A 19,265-nucleotide genomic window follows, 5' to 3' on the forward strand; every position below is an offset into this window, starting at 1 on the left:
AATATTGGAGGGGGTAGTGAAATGGTGAGGGGTGATGGCGGAGGAATGTCCATGACAGAGTCCAGTCTATTAGTCTCACAGGTGCATTGCCCATATGGGCATAGGAAGTGGAGCTGGAGCAGTTTCAGTATGGACAGGGTGACAAAGTGGGACAGTAGGATGACAATCAGGGTGGTCTCATTTCTTGGCGGGGGTCTTGGCATCGTGCTCTGTCTTTGTCCTGGATCTCAGGGACCGTTTGCTGGGTGGTTCTCCCTTTGCAGGGGGTGGGGTGCTGGTGTGGTGGTCCTGTGGCAGGGCGTCCTGTCCACTAGCGCCGGCGGAGGTGGTGGGCAGTTCATCGTCCATGCTAGTGTCAGGGGGCCCTTGTAGTGCCACAGTGTCCCTCCTGGTGTTGAGTACTTCCTTCAACACCCCTACGATGGTGCCCAGGGTGGAGCTGATGATTCTGAGTTCCTCCCTGAAGCCCATATAATGTTCCTCCTGCAGGCGCTGGGTCTCCTGAAACTTGGCCAGTACCGTTGCCATCGTCTCCTGGGAGTGGTGGTATGCTCCCATGATGGAGGAGAGGGCCTCGTGGAGAGTGGGTTCCCTTGGCCTGTCCGCCCCCTGTCGCACAGCAGCCCTCCCAGTTCCCCTGTGTTCCTGGGCCTCCATCTCCTGGACCGTGTGCCCACTACCACTGCCCCCAGGTCCCTGTTGTTGTTGGGGTGGTGAGTTATCCTGGGTTCCCTGTAGTGGTGGACACACAGCTGATTGACGTGTCCTGGGGATGGAGGTATGGGCCCGCTGGGTGGGTTCTGTGCTGGTGTTTCCAGAGGGTGGAAGGTCTGTAGTGGCCTGTGACTGGGTGATGGGAATCGACTGTCCCGAGGTCCCCGATGGGCCGGGCTGGTCATCTAGATCCAGTTGGACAGAGCTGCTGTCATCACTGTGGGCCTCTTCTGTTGGTGGTGTGGACATGTGTGGACCCTCCTGTCCGGTGACTTTGGGTAGGGGTCCTGCAGGGGTATAAAAGGATGGTTATTACATCTGTGTGTGTCATGGTGTGCAATGGGTGGGTGACCGTGTACCCCAGTGTTTGCATTCCTGTGTGGGACCTTGTGTGAGGATGGTTTAGGGGGTTGTATGGCTATGTGCAGTGGGCATGCATTGGTGATGGGTGTCCATGCTTTGTTGTTGCATGCAGGGCTTGGTGTTGGGATGGGTGGTTTGTGATGTTGGGACATATGTGAGGAGTTGGGGTGCTGGGGGTGAGGGTGAGGGTGGGAGTATGGGATAGCATGCAGGTAGGGTGGGGGTTGTAATAGTTAAGATTTGACTTACCAGAGTCCATTCCCCCACCTACTCCTGCGAGGCCCTCATGATGCAGAATCTCCAAGACCTGCTCCTCCCATGCAGTTAGTTGTGGGGGAGGAGGTGGAGGTCCGCCACCAGTCCACTGAACTGCCAGGTGGTGTCTTGAGACCACGGAACGCACCTTCCCCCGTAGGTCGTTCCACCGCTTCCTGTTGTCCTCCCGATTTCTTGGGTGCCGTTCCACTGCGTTGACCCTGTCCACGATTCTTCGCCATAGCTCCATCTTCCTTGCAATGGAGGTGTGCTGCACCTGTGATCCGAATAGCTGTGGCTCTACCTGGACGATTTTCTCCACCATGACCCTGAGCTCCTCCTCCGAGAACCTGGGGTGTCTTTGCCGTGCCATGGGGTGGTGTAGGTGATGTGTGGGGTGGAGTGTGTGGTGATAAGTGGGGTGATATGTAGTGATGTGTTGTGTGAGGTGCGTTGAAGTTGTGTGGGTGATGGTGTTTTGTGCCTGTGGGTGCTGTTGTTCTTGCTGGTGCTCTCTCTCTGGCCTTCTTTCGGAATTTTTTGTCATGGGGGTTTGTAGGTGATGTGGGTGTGTGTTTTATATTGTATTGTATGTGTGTGGGAGTGATGCTTGTAGGTGTATCAGGTGTGTGTATTTGGAATTGTCCAATGTGGCTGTGTTTTGTATGTTTGTGTGTATTTTGAGCGCGGCGATGTGTACCTCCAATGGAATACCGCGGGTGAAAGACCGCTGCGTTGATTTGTGTGTCGTGATAGTGTGGGCGTATTTCTGTTGGTGTGACGGTGGAGGTTTTGTTTTTGCCAGTTTATCACTGACCTTTGGTGTGGCGGACTTGTGTGGGTGTCTGAATTTTGGCGGATTCCGAAATGTGGGTCATAATAGCTGTGGTGGAATTCCGTGGCCGCGTAGGTGTGTTGGCGGTCTTCTGCATGGCGGTAAGCGGCTTTTACTGCCAATGTTATAATGACTGCCATTGTCTTTAAAGCACAGATAACTTCACTCTAGTGAAGCCAGTCTCTCTTTCTCTCTCTCTCTGTCTCTTTCTCCTTCGCTGATAGAAGGGGTCACCCCATATTATGGCCAGTTTAGCCGAACAGGTTTATATCTCAGGCTGCTCCTCTTTTGGCTTCAAAACACCAAGAGGACAGGACAGCATCAGCCACAGCGACCTCTTTAGCAAGTGGTCTTCGTGGGTTGGTTCTATGACGTCCGCTGCAACCTTGCAGCGAAGAAGTGCCGGCACAGAAGGTGAAATGCCTGCAGCCATTGTTGAATGAAGAGTCTTAACGGCCTTATCGCCACTGTAATGTACATAACACCAACACTGTAGTTAAAGGACAAACACTGGAGTAGCGACCGGTGAGTGTTTGCCAAAAAATACAGACTCTTTCTTTTTGTGGGGGGGGGGGGCCATGGGTGTGCACACCAGTGAGATAGCATGTACACTGAAGTATCAAAAGCACTCAGCCCGTCATATGTTACAACCACCCTGTCATATGATGGGAGCACAATTCACTCATATCGCCTCGTTTATGCGTCAGTGAGATTTTGCAGTTACATTTACTGCAGATTGATGCCCAATTGTGATGTTGATGTATGATCCTGATATGTCATTTGTATAATAACTGGTGTGTGACGTAAAAAAAATCCTCCTTTCATTAGTGGTGAGTTGTATGGCAACTACATACATAAACGTTATATGTTGTGCTTTTTTTATTTAACGCATGCGCTTTGGACAGTGCTGAATACTGAGGTGCTGAGTTTACTAGGGATTCCAAGTCAAGAAAGCTTTCTCCAGAAGTCCCCACAAGAGCAGGTAGTGGTGAGTAACGTTCACGGAAGGCCATGACATTGCTGAATTTATGGTGCAATAAACTGAATATTTTTTGAGGTGTACTACACCCCTCTCGGCCCAGACTGTGTCCTTTCAGGTCTGTAAAATCAGACACGATCCTTCGGGTGACGCAGGTCTAAAGGTGCCTTTGTAAGCGGATATCATGCTCACAAAAGTGCATCAAAGAATTGAAAAGTAAAAAATATGTGGGTTCCCTCTTACATACGGAGAGTGGACAAGATCGGAAAAGTATGACTTTGTGGTATTACAAAGCATGATTTTCAAAGGGTCAGTGACAGGGTATTAATATCGGTTCACTCACACACGTTTTAGGGACGGTGGGGGCGGAGGTCGAAGAGGGCCTGTCCCGAGGGGGCAGCCTGTAGCCGTAAAGCCCTGCCGATTTAGATAAAGTGAAATAACATCACGCCCGATGCCCTGCTCTTCTGGCAAGGCCTGTAATTCTCATGTTAATGCAGAGGTCTGGCCGACACCCTCACACCATTTCCAGACTCCTTTAGAGGTAATTTGAGCTAATGGTAACGAAAAGAGACCTGAAGCCTGGGGCCTCCTGTCTCCCCCGTTTGTTTACTCTGCCTTTCATGGTTCACTAGGAGCCGCCACCGCCCCTCTGCCACATAGTAATGTCCCGTGTAAAGAGAGGTTTGTAGACTGGGTGCCAGAGCAGCATTTGTTTCAAGAACTGACCTGAGGACAGTAATTACGGTACCAGTCCTTAAGCAGAGACGGGATGAAAGGCGCGCGCTGCTTTAACTCTGTAGCAGTCTCTGGTCTCTGGATATTGGCTCACTGTGTCCGGCTGTTAATTCACTGCACTTCCTCAACCACATGCTAACGCCGAAATGATACTTGTCCCAGCATAAATCAAAAACCTTTTTGAAATCAATGTTGCACTGGGATTCCCCAATCCCCTGCCAGTCTGTTGCCAGTCGCCAACGCCGCGGGGCGGCCTTTTCAGTTCGACTTCCAGGAAATCGCCCAATCTCTGTCAAGAATTGTGGCAAAACGATTGAGATTATTCTTTTTTTTTATATATATCGGAGGAAAACTTTAAAACCGCGAATTAGACAAAAACAGGAGGACATTCAAACTTAACTGCTTGCTGCCACGGTATACTCTTTTAAATGTACCCTCCCTGTTGCTTTTGTTTAGCTCTTTGGCACTTATTTTGATAATCTAGGAAGGATGCAGAGTCAAGATGTCTCAAGTTATTTGAACCTGCCCACTGCAGTTGTGGCACAGACCTCTGCAACCGGGGACTAAGCCCACTGAGGTACTGAATGAGATGCTGATTTCCGGAACGGACTTCTTGTTCTTTTCTTTATTTGCTCAGGTGACTCCTGTGGTTTGCCGATCTATAACAAAACAACTGTATATTCATTGGTGTCCTAAAGTGCAGCCATCTGAATAGAGTCTACAGGTGCCCACTACACAAGCCAAAAGTGGTAATCCTAATGCTGAGGGCTTATTTTCTAAGGGTTGCGCAGGGACTCATGTGCCGCTGCACAATTCTGCGCTGTATCTGCAAGCTTCTATAATGGGAAGCCAAACAACTAACGTAAAAGTTTACTAAATAACCCCTCTGTATCAAACCGTATAATATATTATACTTGGATGGGCCCTTAGACCTGTCAAGGTGTACATTCAGTCCACTTAAACCTGGGAATTAGCATCTGCTGGGCCTTTCCGGAATCTGATTATCCTACTGATGCATTTTCATAGGGTGGTACATGTGGCATATCCACTTTGAATCCTTCTACATTTTTAGGTCGAGCATAGCAGCGCGCAAGCACTGATCTTTGGACGTTTTGGTATATATCTGGACTTTTACCAACGCCCACATCGCGCCCATCACTACCACTCGTTCGTGGGCGAGCTTGCCCTTCAAACATCCTTTGATGACATTGGTAAATGGCTTACGTTTGTCCCTCCTTGGGGAGGTTTGTTACCGCCTTGGCTATCGTCCCTTTAGCATGGCTAATTGCACTTTTGCCGATAAGTTTGACTGTGAGCTAACTTCTTTTTCCTTTTGTGTGTCTCTTCCCACTGATGCTCATGGCGGCCGTGGTGCTGTGAATCGGCTCGCTTATGTGAAACTGTTCTACTTTAAATTTTCAATTTATGTGGCAAGAAAACTCTGGTTAGGAGTTTAGAACGCTAACACCTCTAACTCGACCAAATGCGAGACCCGTTGCATTGCAATTGCTTGTTTCAGAGTAGGCAATACTCTTTTGAAACATCTCATCTGACAAACACCATTGTCTTGACTAATTCCTGTTTGCAGCTCTAATTCCTGTTTGCGGCTCACCGCATTTGATTCTAGTACCACATCTCATACCACGCCTGAATCATCAGCGCCGCTGACCTGGTCACCTCAACCAAACCAGCCAAGATCCATAGAACCACAAAAAAAGCCAGTTGGTACACCCCTGGACTCAGCAAATCAAAACGCAAGTGCAAACAACTGGAGAGAAGATGGGCACCAGCAAGAACCACGCTGACCGAGCCACCTTCAAAACAGCTCTCAACGACTACCACCACCAGATCAAAGTCACAAAAAAAGAGCTCTGACCCACTGAATCAAGAACAGCGCCAACCAATCCCAAGGAACTCTTCACCATTGTCATGAGTTTGCCTGCCCATCAGCCATTGAAAACTCCATTCCCCCCTTTCAAGTATTCTGAGATGCCCTCGCCCACCACTTCCACAACAAGATAGAAACCATCTACAGTATCTTCGATCCTCAACCCTCCGACCTCACCAGCATGCCTTCAGCCTCCACTGCCAACCACCGGTTCACCTCATGGGGACAACTCAGCACACCAAACATGATCACACTCATGAGCTCCATCCACTTGGGTGCACCCACCAACCCCTGCCCCAACAGGATCTTCAACCTCGGAAGAATCAAGACTGCCACTTTTCCAGAAGCCTGGAAAAGCACAGAGATCAGACCCTTCTTCTTTAAGCCCCCTGCAGACCCCAGCGAGCTCCAGAATTACCATCTGATCTCTCTGCTCCCGTTCCCCACCAAAGTCTTGGAGAAGGCAATCAACATCCAACTCACCGAACACCTGGAGAGTAACAACCTGCTAGACCTCTCCCAATCAGGCTTCAGAGCCAATCACAGCATCGAGACAGCTCTGATCAATACAAGAGACAACATTCACGACCTGCTTGACAAAGGAGGAGCAGCCGCGCTGATCCTGATCGACCTCTCCGCCACCTTCTACACCATCTCCCTCGACACCCTGATCAACCGACTAAGCCAGATTGGGATCACAGACAATGTGCTCAGCTGGATGGCATCCTTCCCCTCGGGCCTCACCCAGAGAGTCCGCCTCCCCACTTCACCTCACAAGTGAACCACACCATCTGTGGCATCCCCCAAGGCTCCTCCCTAAGCCCAATACTCTTCAACATCTACATGACACCACTAACAGACATTGTAAAACCGCACAACATCAACATAATCTCCTATGCTAGCAACACGCAGCTTGTCCTCTCGCTCTCAACAGACCCCACCAAGATGAAGACCAAATTCCACAACTGTATGAAGTCCTTATCCGCCTGGATGAAGGACAACTGCCTAAAGCTCAACACAGACAAAACATAGGTTCTAATCTTTGGCAGACACTCAACCCTCTGGAACGACTCCTCATGGCCAGCAGAGCTTGGACCCACCCCGACACTGAAAGATCATGCCGCAACCATGGCATCATTCTCAACAGCAAACTCTCCATGAAATGTCAGGTCAATGCCGTTTCCTCAGGCTGCTTCCACTAGCTCCGCATGCTCCACAAATTTTTTAGGTGGCTCCCCATAGACAAGAGGGAGACAGTGATGCAGGCCCTCTTCACCAGCCAACTGGAATATGGCAACGCACTCTATGCGCGTACCACCACTGAAGTCATGCAAAGACTCCAGAAGATCCAGAACACAGCTGACAGACTGATCCTCAACCTGCCCAAGAGAACCCACATCACTCAGCACCTGAATTACCTCCATTGGTTCCCGATCCAGAAAATATACCACTCCAAGCTCCTGGCCCTTGCCTACAAAGCCCTCCATAACCAAGGATCCGCCTACCTGAACCACCACCTTCACCTCCACCAACCGACCAGGACCTTCCGCTCCTCACACATCACCCTCACTTCTCCCACCTAGCAGCCAAAGCCTGGAATGCCATACCTCTCCACCACCACACTGCACCCTCTCTGACCCATTTCAGAAAGAGACTGAAAACCTGGCTTTTCAAATAAACACCAGCAGCAAGCGCCTGGATACCCACTCGGGTGACAATCTGCGCTATACAAATAACACCTGAATTGATTGACTGATATCTTAAATGTGGCTTTTAGTTCTTCACCACAAGGATGGATGTTTCTATAGCACTGAAAAATTTGAAGATTCGAACACCAAGATAGTATTTTCTATCAACTTCATGGCTAATCAGCATAGACTTTACAAATGGTATCCTATAAAAAACTGAGAGGAAGAGAGAGAAGGGCAACAGGTCGGAGTAGACTGATCAAGCAGATCAGTGGGTTTTGATTGATCAGACGCAAGAGCCCTCACACACCAAGATTGGTGTCATGCTTCACCATCGTTGGGCTGGAGCTGCAAAGCCCAACTGGCCCGTAGGGTAGCCTCTTTGCTGGAGATCTTTTGAAGATTTTGAAAGCTGTAATGAAGCGTGTGTGGAGGTGCAGTGTGTGCAGATTGGTGAGTATGTGGGTTAAAAATGAATAAAGAGGAATCCTTCAAGCTTTTAATAAGCAGGTACTCTTGTCATGAGTTAAAACAGTGTGTGGCTGTGCTGGCGACAATGATCCTTTACAGCTCAAAATATGGTGAAAACAGAGGTCAACATGTTTTTTGCCTTTAATAGTCACAATAGATCTTGGCAATTCATCAGGACCATAATTTAACCTAATCTGCCACTTGACTGGGATGGCAGGTATAGTGTTCAGAAAAGTGCCCAATCCAGCAACTCACCCATATGGTGTAGGGTATAACTTAACTTATACGAGTAAATATGTACAAAATAACCTGTAAAAGAGAGACAGCATGTGAGAAGCTTTGCTACAATGGGCAGTCAAATAGTGGTACCAACCAGTGATTTGCAAATGCATTAGGCAGCCATGCCCATAATCATGCCCATAATCATGCCTTAGGTGAAATCACACCTGTCAGTGAGCGTGTGAACATGTCAAGACAAACACACAGGCAAGTGGTACACATGTGACAAAGCACACACAAACCCAAAATTCCACATGTAAATAAACGCGGCACATTGGGGAATAAACGTGGCATATAGGCAAATGTCATCTAGAAGTAGAAATGCATTAATTTGCCGCCATAAAGGATGATTTTACCGTATTTGAGTAAAAAATCTGCCCATTAAGTATTGGTAGAGGATCAGCTATCTGCAGAATGAGACTAACGGGGATAGGCACAAATCTTCATATTAGTAGTAGTGGTATCCAGACGTTCACATTTTTAAGTGGGGCATTCTACTCAGTACTCATGGCATCCTGCGCTGTAACAATCCGGAGTCCTACCATGCTCTGCAGCAGTAGAGGTAGTATGGTCACCAAGAGGAAAGTTTAAATACTGGTGTGAGAAGTCAGCATCATAATTGCGGACAGGTAATGGGAGGCATTCGGAGAAGACCACATGAGTCAGCCAGGAGCCATGTGGGAAAAGGGGAGCATTTGCTGCCCAGAGACTAGATTGGTAAATACAGAGCCCCAAGCGGTCCACCATCTTGGGTTGAACCACAGCGGGAATGCTGTAATGATCTAAGCTGTAGTAGCGAGCCAGTGCAACATATGGGAGGTTGGCCTGCATAAGCTTATGGTGTAAATACAAAATGAAACTGAGGAAATCTGTGTTAAACGTGTACAGAAAGTGGCATAACTATCAGAGTGTAACATACCACAACAGAAAAGTGTCTCACAGAGCCCCGTGATAGTGCTACAGGGTAATAAATTAAGATAAGTAATGAAATAGGATGGGTAAAGATCGCCATTGGTGAGAGGAAAGCTGGCAGTCTCGCTGTCCTGTTCTTGGGTCTACTGAGCTGTGCTTGCTGGCGTCCCCGTGTTTTACCAAGAAAGAGGAGGTCCTGTGGTTGAATTCCATGAGTCACCACAGTGAATGGCACTTTTGGTTTACCAGTAAGGATAAAACACGTTCTGAGAAATACGTGTCAGTAGCTCCATACATACAAGGCTATTACTCCATAAAACTGTGTGCCACCATGAAAAACAAAGGCCCTTAAACTAGCTCTGAGCATAGAGGTCTCAATGGTGTAAAAACAATGAATGTTGATGCTTATATATTCAAGTGCATATTACGCGAATCGCTAACATTTTTTGAACTTGCATTAGGAAAGTGATTTATTTCTGCATTAAAATTAGATTTTATGTCAAAAGTCTAATTTTTGTCGGGCTATGTTGAGTGTCTATAACATGCGTAATATCAACGTAACAATAACATTTTAACCAAGTTAAATGTTGTGTTAATCGCAATACATGCTTTCCATTTTGATACATTCATGTGGTTTTAATACGTACTCATCAGTTAACGTGCTGATCATAAGTGAAATATTGTCAGTGCCGAATCAACAATTTATTAAGTTACTGACATGGGGACCAGGGGTTTAAGTTAATGGCACATTTAGATTCTTGGAAGATAACTATGTTTACTTGTAGAAATCTAGGGGATAGTCCCTACAGGATAGTGGAGTAAAATTACTATTGGTCATACATATATTCCAAGCACTAGTTTTATACGTTAAATGAGGTATTCTGTGATAGAAGGACTAGAAAGTGAACCTGGGAACCCCTGAAGGGTAGGAGGTGGGAGGGATTTTAGGATAGTCACAGCAAGGACTGTGTCTTAATTTATAATGTAATCTTGAACAATGTTACCCTAGACATAGTAATATAGATAATTTAGTTCTTGATGAGGCTGTGACCTTGTTTGAGTCTCTTAAATTGAGTGTGAACATTAATGAAGAATTTGAGTCACTGAAAATAGGAAGTGTAGCAGGTAGGCTAAGGTGTAGGGTGTTGCATACTTTCCTGTTTTCACAGTTTCAAGGCACAGCAACTTGTAAGGAGGGACCTTTTAGAGCACCTGGAGATCAAGGCCAGATTGGCCGTACCGGGCATCTCAGGCGTTTCCCTGGAAGGGTGGGGAGGGCGCTTTGTTAATGGGGGCCGGTTTTGTAGCAGTGCAGCTATTCTAAAAGCACTGCAAAGTTCCTTGTATATCCAACAATTTTCAGGCAACAATAAAAGTGCCAAGATAAATCTGCTGAATAATGTATCAGATGGAGAGAGATCAGGGTTTTCGTAGTGGCAGTTTTGACTCATCTAAGTTAGCGCAGAGGATTCATATTTCTGCTGTAATTAAAGAACGTGTACTATAAAGATCACAGCACAGTATTTCATGTGCATGGTGCAGTGGGATACTGTTTTTGTCACAGCACTCATTTTGTTACTGTGCAGTTCATGAATTATAATATAGCACAGTGAGCTATGAACTGCCTTCAAAGAGCTGCATGGAAACTGCATGGTACAGGTTAGAAAGTTATTGTTTCCTCTTTCTTCGGTTCTCCTAATTGTGCTAAAAAGGGTTGTTTGGTAGTAATACATTGTTATTAGTAAAGTGAACCCTAACCACTGTGTTATGTTTTGAATCGTAAGTTTATGCTTCTCCAGACCAAGCACTCTTAAAACATGCCTACCAGTATGGATGGCATGTGAATCCTGCACCTTGTAGTCCCTTTTGTCAACATTTGCAATACACTGATTTGCACACGTATGTTTCATTGTCTCTGTATGTGTGTTTGTTGTAAAGTGCTCCTAAACCCTACTCTGGTACGAAAGACACCACAAAACAAATGAAATATGTGTGAGAGAGGAGCTATGGAGAGATGAGAGGCACTTTTAGAAGGTGATGGTGAGGGAATCATTGAAGAACCCCAATAAAGATTGCAGTATCCTGGTGCACTGTACGGTGATCATTCACTATGCTTTAAAAACGAATACAATTGAATATATAATGACAAACGTGTTGTAGAGTGCTCCATTTTTGCAATTTTTTCCCAAATGTTCTTGGGGCGAACCACCCCAAGCCCCACTGCTGTGGTCAGGCTCGCTCGAAATGCACTTTACGGGGGCTGGTCTGACAAAATTTGCCAGGGCTGCTTTGGGTTCCCAGTCCGGCCTTGCTAGAGATGCTATTATTCCTTTTAAAAAGGGGGCTGTGATGGTAGCTCCAAATAGAGAAGCATTTGTTCCATTCTTTTTTCCACACCGACCTCAAAATAGTTCTTTGTTCTAGACAGTCACTGAGAAACTCTCACTCCGGGATCCTAACTATTATCTCATACACTTTATGTTATAGTCTGGTCATTTTAATGTTTTCCTACTGTTATGCAAAAGTTGTTTCGTTTTTGTGTTGTCTGGGTAAAGCCATCCGCCGCCCTGGCATCTGGTTCGTTCTACATAAAATGCATAAATAAAAAACTAATAAAGAACAAATAAATAAATATTTTTTTATTTGCTTCATTGTAATGTAGCTGTCATAGAATGTAGGTTTTATTTGGAAAAATGACAAAGCACTTTAGCTTAAGCATTTTGCTTCCAACTGAAAAAGAAAATCCACAAAAATAGAAAATAGTGCAAGAGATACTGCAACGTTGCTATAAATTCCCAAATAACGAATAAAAGCAAATGTTAGCCAAGGTTCTAAACCAACTTGTCAGCAGAAGGTGGGTATAGCTTTTTAAATGTAGGAATAATGGGCCAAGTTTATACAAGATAAAAGGAATTTAGAAAGCTAGCATACATTTGTATAGTAAATGCACACATAAGCAAACTATGTACGGGTACGCATGCAGGCACGCATGCACCAAAATGGCCCACACTAGACATATATTCTACGAAAGTCTGGCAGATGTACAGCACACAAGCACATACTCCAATAAACATGGCAATGCTTTAGTTGCAGTAATATAGCACTTCATATCCCAGAAAGGGTGCCGTAGTTCATTTGTGGACAGGTGCCGCTCCACAACATAGGAGTGCCATGGTTGGTAAAATGTGTGTCACAAGTGGCCTGTATGAGTAATGTTTTAGTGATGTGCCTTGAAACAGTGCAGCAGGCCTGCACGGTGGCACTGTCTTCAGTAGTTCTAGCCTCCCAGGCCGATAGTAGAGACAGTGGCTCGGTCACAGCACTTCCTGCCTTTGGGCTGGGTCTTCAGTGGATGATTGTCATTGACAGTTGTGGCCTCCCAGAACAATGAGGGTTTCCTCATTGGCAAGGACACCTGTTCATTTTGGGGCAGCTCTAATGTCAGACATCAGCAGCACCAGTCTTTTAGGCACAAAGCTGGGCACCGAATCACAGTATTGCGTCTCACTTTGATAATGTGATGCAGTACAAAATTGGAACTGTTAAACACGTCTCAGGGATCCCACACAACACTGGTCACCCCTGTCTTCACTCCCGCAGGCAGTCAGTTTCTTCTGGCAAGGAATCTCCTCTTAGATAGTCTTTCCTCCTGCATGGCCAGACATCAGTCTTCCCTCTCTCAGCAGGCATATCAGGCTATTATTTATTATTATTTGTGCGTTTTTATATAGTGCAGACATTACCCAAAGGTGTCAGAGTGCATTACAGTTAACCAAAAGAACTTTACATGAGAAATTTAGGCCCAGATTCAAGAAGCACTAGCGCTACATTAGTGTAATTTGTTATTACATTAATGTGGCGTTAGGCTTCAGAAATCACTGCAGCATATTTACTTTGTAACCCTTTGCTCCACAATAATCTGTTGCTGCAAGAGTCAATTGAGGCTCTGCCAGTGCTAATTTTAGTCCCAGGATCAGTTCTTGGGCGAAGTGTAAACTACTTCAGCCCTACTGAGCTCTCCATAGGTAGTGCGTTGTATAGAGGGAGTCATGGCCAGTCATGTGTACAGCATCCATTTTAGGACATCCTCATACATGTGATATGCAACCTGCCTACTCCTTAGTATGCCTGTGTGGGCTCCCAAGCTCTGCCTGTGAAGATGCGGCAGGGTCTCTGCATCCCTTTTTGGTGGTGGTACACTGAGGAGTGGAGGTATGAGCCAGCTGGGGGCATAGTGCTCTGCCTGACCTCCTCATTAACACCCCCACTTCAGCTCTCCAGTAGCATTTGCTAGAGATAACACAACATAAGCATGTTTGTAGAGCCCACAAACACCACAAACGTGGTTTCTTGGCGCTTTTGACTGCTAGCAATTACTTATTGTTAACTCCATGACACTGGTGCTGTTGACGGATAATGGATGTTTATTACCATTGTAGTAGTTTGGACTCTTGCTCTGGGCAAGACTGCTGGTTCAAGGATGACAGTACTTATGTTTGTAGGTGACTATGCCTATCCTACAAGAAGTTGCAACTGTAGTCCCAACCCTTCCGGCTCACCAGCAGTACCTCACCACAACCCAAAAAGTTAAAGGTGATTTGTGGCAGCCTTTACGCATGGACTCATAAGTATGACATCTCAGAGAGTGTCGTGGTTAAACGGAAATTACCCCTTTCTCACAGATATATTATGTCTCACCAAACACAGGCAATAACGAAGATGCAGTAATGTTTCAATAGTTTTTACTTAATACAATGCAGTAAATTGTATTGGCTGCAATGATTAGGATAATGAACAGTACAAGAGATGTACGAGAAAAATGTGAGAAAAGACGTGATAGTGCCTGCATGCAAATAGCTAGCAGTTTTGAAATGTTTGTCCACACTATATAAACCTCACTGAATGTAAGTAAAGAAGGAGCCAAGACGTGAATGATGCTGTCACAATCTACTTTTTGCTATTTGCCCTGGTCAGGTGGAGCTGAAGTGCGACTTCGGTTCTTGTAGGTCCTGGTCTGGCCGAGTTAAGGGTGACCCCTTACGGTAGCCATGGTGCTGCTGACAATGGTATGGTAAAATAGTCCAAGCCCTCCAAAAGGAGTCCGAGAGGAAAAACCCCTAAGGGAAAAAAAACTCTTAGACAGTAACTCCCTGGAACAGAAAAAAGGACACGTCAAAAAATCAGAACTCTAACGCCAGAAAAAGAATAACAGAAAGAGCAGGGAAAACATGAACAACAACGGGAATCAGAGAACAAAACAGCTGGAGTGTGAACACCACCAAGGGAAGTGTTGCAAAGCAAGAGAACAAGAATCTGACCCATTATATACCACTTTGCAGGAAGTGACATGCAGGAAGAAGCAAGAATACCATCTTAGATTGGGAAAGGAGCTATTGAACAACACAGAAAAAGGCACCATATTAGAAAGAGAAACAGATACATGCAGGGAAACAAAATGAGAACTGCATGCTGGGAAGGAGAGCACATGGCCACACAAGGAAAAAAAAAAGGAAAAAGAAAAAGGAAGAAGGAAGAGCCTTAGATCAGGGCACCAGATAAGTGAAGGGTCTGGGGGGCGCAGACACCCCGCGGCAAACACCCACACCGCACATTGAATGCGGCAACGCCCGATGCCCAACCCTGGGCCTCCGACCTCGCCACAGGCAATAATGTATGCCGCGGCCGAGAAAAAAGCCTGCAGCCCTCACCATGGCCTTGAGAGGTGCCGTTTTATATCATTTGTGATATAAGCTTTTGAGCCTTTACAGGAGTAGCAGAGGAGCAACCTTAATGATTGGGTATTATGAAATCAGCCATGGCATATGCTCTTAAAAGGTAGGGTCAGGGAGCAACCACAGGAATGAGCATTATACATCCAGCCCTAGTACATTCTCTGAACATTCAATCCATGTGCATCTACGGAGTACCGTTTATGGAACGAGCTCAGAGGGATCCACTAAGATACAGCCCAGGAGTATCCCAAACGAATGGGTATAAAACAACCTAGCCATAGTGTATACTCGGATGGGTCACCATGGAGTTACAGAGAAACAACCATTATATTAGCAGCCATAGTGAATGCCTTGACTCCATTATACAGCCAGCCATAGTCTGTGGTCTGATGAATCATGTGGAGTGATAAAGGAATAATTATTATGTGAGTAGTCAAGTGCTAATTAACAATAACAGTTATATAGTATATGCGTAAGTCTACTCAGATGTACCAGGGAACAAATGATAGAATTGGGCATTATGCAACCAGCCATGATACCTGCTTTGCAAAGTTCATCAAAGAGTGGCAGACAAGAAACACATGGGCCCGAGCATTAGGTAGCCAGCTATAGTATGTGTAATTGTATTTGTCATGGCAGATCTACACAGGCATGTGTGCATTTAGAGAATAAGGCTGAATTTAATTTTTTACTGCTCCAATATGCCGGATTGCATTTGGGTCAGTAAATTTTAAAAAACTGTGGCCCTCATTTACAAGAGGCCTGCACCACCGGAACATCACTTTTTTTGACAGCTGTTTCCTCATACCACCTTCATTTGCAGAGACAATATAACATGTTAGTTTGCCTTTGATACACTCACACAGATACAGACACGCCCTCTGCCCAAGAGCCTTACCTTTGGCATGTGGACTTACCCCCAACAATATAAATTTATATCACTAACCATTCAATGCTAAGTGGTACATTTTGAAATCGAGGAGTACAAGCCCACTGCTGTCAGTTGGTCATTTCAGGCGGAAGATGCTGAAAATAGAATCCTGCCGAAACAATACCCGTGTGGTTGGCCTTCCTGAAAAGATCAAAAACAACGACATGCTGACATGCTTTGAGAACTGGCTGCACACAGAAGTCACACGGGAGGGCCTCTCCTCCTTTTACGCTGTGGAACAGGTGCACTGAGTACCGGCAAGACCACCGCTCCCACGGGCTCCACTGCGCCCAGTTGTGACACGTTTGCTGCATTACAAGGACAGGGACCATATCCTTGGTCAGGCCAGGAAAAAGGGAGACCTCACAGTCACTAACAGCATAGCACATATCCTCCCTGACTTCTCCAAAGAAGTGCAGTAGCAAAGGGCAACTTTCATTGAGGCACAGAAGAAGCTAAGAGAGCTGCACATCAAATATGCCATGATGTTCCAGGCCAGGCTAAGAGTAGTAGCAAAGGAGGGGTTCTATTTTTTCGGATACCACAAGAAATCTGGGACTGGCTAGATTGGCATGCCACAAGGTGGGGCTGGCCAAAGCAAGCAAAACAGCCATCCTAAATGACACAGATGAAACCGAAGAATGTCTTACCGCAATGAGACTGCGCCGACCACAGTGGAAGCGCACCAAGAAAGACAATGAGCGATGGAAGTAGTAGCATCAGTCAGTGGTGGTGGCGCAAGCCCTGCATCAACACTGGACAACGATGAAGGGCAGAATTCAGACTCAGATGGGAGATCCAGCTCCTCTGGGATCCTAGGCAATGAACTGCCAATAGTCAACCCCGGGACCTCAGAGGACATTATATGACAAAAGCGGCGATGCCTCCAATGCCCATGAGGATAAAGCACTGTGCCTTCGCTTGAGCCTGGGGGTCAACTCCTGACTCTGGACAGCTGGATGGAGGCTGCTAGCAGGAGTCCTTGTACAGTCTCACACCTCACTTAGTATTACCAGTGGGTTCACCTACAAACACTTGTGTTTTGATTGACAGTATGGATGTGGGGGTGGTTGCCGACTTGTCCTAGCGTGTGGAAGTTGGCTTGAAAGCTGTTTGTTAGTTAACCGGGTTACCATACGCCGTGAACCTCAGAAGACTGAGTACTCAATTTGGGAGTGGGAGTGCAGCGTGGTATGATTGGCAATGGGTGTGTGGACAGGTATGTGAGACTGACGTATGGCGAATGCATTGAACTGTAGGGTCATCTCCTGGAATATTTGGGGGATGCACACGATAATAATATAATACGAGTATTTTCGTATTTGCATAGGCATAGGATCCAAATAGCAGTGCTACAGGAAACACACATGATAGCTAAGGAGGGGGCAGCCTTGAAAAGACGATGGAGAGGCCAGACATATTTCACCACCTACTCAGCTTATGCCCAGGGGACCCTCATTTGGATAAGGGCAGGTGTCCCATTTCAGCAAACTTGGGAAGTGATAGACCTTGAAGGCCGAAATGTGATAGTTACCGGCAGACTAGAAGACTGTGATATAGCACTTATTAGTGTTTACGCATTGAATAAGGACCAAGTGGCCTTTTTGACAATGCTATCAGGGACCCTGGCACCACACCTAATCCACTCAGCACTCATGGGGGCACTTCAACTGTGCAACTGGCCCAACCGTCCACATAGTTCACCCACCCCTCCAGGAGTCCCAGGTATACTGCACAGCTCGGGAATTTGCCAATTTGCAGACTCGATGGGGCCTCATAGATACATGGCACCCCTTATACCTGTAAATACAAGACTATTCTTTTTTCTTAAGCCTGCATGAGCTTAACATTAAACTCAACATGTTCCTTTGCACACCTGACAATAATGGTCAAGTGCAAGATATGGAATACCCAGCTAGGACAATATGCGATCATGATCCTGTTTTACTTCAATTGCAATGGGAGAGACTCAGGCCCCGCATTCCGACCTGGCAACTAAAGTCACACGAACACCCAGTATTTCGAGCTGCAATAGGGGAACAAATTAGACAATACTTAATGGAGAATGAGGACACAAAGTCCTCGCCCCAAGTGATATGGGACACCTTTAAGGCAGTGACCCACAGCAAGTGCATAGCAGAATCTATGGAGATCGGGGGCACACTACTGAGAGAAATTACAGAAGTGCAATGCAACCTAAGGGAAACTGGAAAAGACAGACTGGGACAGCTAGAACTGCAGCATTCCCTGCTTGATAGTAAAGAACAATTGGCAGGAGGCATAGAGGGACTTTGCTGCTTTGATTATATGTGATACATGGTGAGGGCTCATGAGGAAAGAGACCAAACAGGGGCATTGCTGGCATGGTTGGCGAACCCAGCAAAGAGAGTGGGAGTAAACACTGATGAGGGAAAGAGGCTATACAGACAGGAAAAGATAAATCAACACTTTAGGTGCTATAACAGCACCCTCTTCCCCACATCACGGTGGGCAAAGAGGTCGAGATGCAGGCCTTCTTGGCACCATTGATGACCCTGGAACTTACCTGAGAGGAGATAGAGGTACGGGGGGGACATATCAATACAAGAGATTAGAGCAGTGATAAAAGGAATGGCCGGGGGAAGACACTTGGAACGGACAGCCTCCCCATTGCATTCTATGCCACCTATATGGACAACTTAGCCCTTAAATTTGTAGACTTGTATAAAGTGGTGAGGGATCAGGGTAGGCTGCCGGACTCCACAAAGGAAGTATTAATAATACCCCTACTAAAACCAGGCAGACGGGCACATGATAGTAAAGCATGCTGAACATTGTCAATTCTAAATACAGCTTTTAAAATCCTCAGTCGGATACTAGCTACTAGACTCCTGCCCCCTCATGCCCTGACTAATACACCCATATTAGGCAGGATTTATCCCGGGATGCAACACAGCTCAAAACATTAGGTGCCTCCTTACAGTGATGGAAGCAAACACATATGACTGCAGAGAAGTGACAGCATTCACTATTGACACTGAGAAAGCATTTGACAGCCTGAAGTGGAGATTTTTATGTGGTGCTGGAATGATTGCAGTTGGGCCAGGGTTTCCTCGAATGGATGGAGCTGCTGTACGAGTACCCCATGGTTAGGGTACAGACGGGCCAGATCATATCTAAGACACACAGGGTGGGACGCGGAACAAGACATGGATGCCCTCTCTCTCCTTTACTCTTTGAGATGGCCATGGAATTCCTGGCCAGCCAGGCTAGAACGGGATCCTGCTATCAGGGGATACCATGTGACGATGTCCCCCTCCGCATCGCAATAGATCCAGATGATTTTTTACTCTTCCTTAAGAACACAACAACAGATATATGGGGTGCAAGAGATCTGCTCAGGAAATTTGGCTCTCTGTCTGGACTTGAAGTTAATTGGCAGAAGTCAAAGCTCTTCCCAACAGTAGTGGACCGGGACTCTGCCCCCAGGGGCTGGACATA

This window comes from Pleurodeles waltl, chromosome 6, assembly GCF_031143425.1.
Source record: "Pleurodeles waltl isolate 20211129_DDA chromosome 6, aPleWal1.hap1.20221129, whole genome shotgun sequence".
Lineage (NCBI taxonomy): Eukaryota > Metazoa > Chordata > Amphibia > Caudata > Salamandridae > Pleurodeles > Pleurodeles waltl.